Here is a 1,608-nt window from a genome sequence, read left to right as displayed (position 1 = left end):
GAATGACATTCCTCAAAACATAAAGTCCATTTCAAAACTACAGCCCTTTAAGTCTTGTCTACCATCTGCTGGCATGGACACTTTTTGTTGTGCTCATATTTAGACGTCCTATTTTGCAAATGCTGCTCTTTTGAAATTTGGTGTGCTTGTTTGTCTTTGTGTCTATGGTGTATAATGATGTGATTGTGATGCTGTATTTCTGAGTGTTTTATGTGCTGCAGCACATGAACCTGCTGTAAAACAGCAATTATGCTGAGTCAGGCTTGATTTTTAATAATCTTTTCCTGTTAAATAAATAAATCAAATCAAATCAATACACACACACACACCTGTATTTCACTAACCCACAACCGTCGTGCTGCTGTTGTTTTTTATAGAAACCAAGAAAATGTCAGAATGGGGAAATTTTTATTCAAAGTAAACACATAAAAAAAACTACCAAGCTAATTAGCTTTAAGTTGTCAGGCTACAAGGAAGTTATGGTTAACTAACTTCCTGTTTGGTTAGGCGCTTTCAAAGTAAAAGCACACTAGACACGTAAGCACAGAACTTAATGAATCATAACTCAGTAAAACCTAAATACATCGAAACTCAGAGACCAAATACAAACTTAAATCAAAGCATGTCATTAACTTACACAAAACACGAATAATAACAAAACGTCATTATGGAGAAAATGTGACTTTAGGAAACAAATATTTATTAAACGTGATGAAGTCTACGATTCTACTGACTCAGCTTTTAAATATAGGAYAGGTACTCTGTTTATTATAGCGACATTTGTAGTACAGACTGGTGGTAGTGCATCAAATCTGCAAAAACTGGATTTAAACATACATAATAAATCGATAAATGAAGAATGAATGACAATGACAGAGCACAAAGCCTTATTTTGAAATTCTTAAGTAAGTTTCACAGTGAAGCTAGCTAGCTTGGCAGCTGAACTACGAGCTTCTCTGACAATTAAAACAACATTTTAATGTACTTGACGCTAACAGCATAAAGAACCATGTTTTTATACATTCATGTTCTTTTAGAGTGGATTGGTTCGTGTATTTTTCCAGTCAGTTATTCGACCACAGCTGTCATAGATGGAGCTCAAGCAGCTAGTGCTAGCATGAGGCTAACATGRTTAGCATAACCACACAAAAAGACTGAGCTCAGTCAGCAAACTGATACAAATATAAATACGTACCCGTGATTCTCTTAGATATTCCAACTTGAGGGACTGATTAAGGCCCGGTTAGTGTCCATTTGTGGTCTCTGAACAGTTCACTGAGCCCACAACTTCTAAAGGCAGCATCGGTCTCAGATATGTGTCCCTCCTCCTGTGGTTGCATCACCAAGCGTCACACTGAGAGGGAGTGGACAGCAMACTGTCCCAACAACTGTTCAGGTTTCAGGCAAAATAATAACAAACTAAAACAAAAATGTTGAGGATTAGCACATTTACAGACCTTATTTCTTTTTATTAAGATTCACAAAGTAGAATATTTTATTTTATATTTTTAGTTCAGGTTGTAAAAACACCAAGAACATACAGTATTTAGGTCATTTACAAAAATAAAAAAATAATATACTTCCTTCTCTAAACAAATACCTCTAAAT

The 1,608-nt window shown here is 35.3% G+C and overlaps 1 protein-coding gene across 2 annotated transcripts in view; it reads right to left on the bottom strand.

Moving 5' to 3' along the window:
* The window catches only part of specc1la (sperm antigen with calponin homology and coiled-coil domains 1-like a), a 39,010-nt gene extending 37,658 nt beyond the window's left edge, over window positions 1–1,352 (bottom strand). Inside the window, exon 1 of one of the 2 annotated variants that reach the window (XM_014022403.1) lies at window positions 1,196–1,352. The gene's annotated coding sequence lies outside the window, so the exon portion shown is untranslated. The remainder of the gene's footprint in view (window positions 1–1,195) is intronic. The other variant, XM_014022404.1, reaches the window with a different exon arrangement.
* Window positions 1,353–1,608: the final 256 nt, after the last annotated feature.

The sequence above is a fragment of the Austrofundulus limnaeus genome, unplaced genomic scaffold (assembly GCF_001266775.1).
Source record: "Austrofundulus limnaeus strain Quisiro unplaced genomic scaffold, Austrofundulus_limnaeus-1.0 Scaffold328, whole genome shotgun sequence".
NCBI lineage: Eukaryota > Metazoa > Chordata > Actinopteri > Cyprinodontiformes > Rivulidae > Austrofundulus > Austrofundulus limnaeus.
Note: the sequence above shows the minus strand (reverse complement) of the source record. Positions and strands in the feature narration are given on the sequence as shown.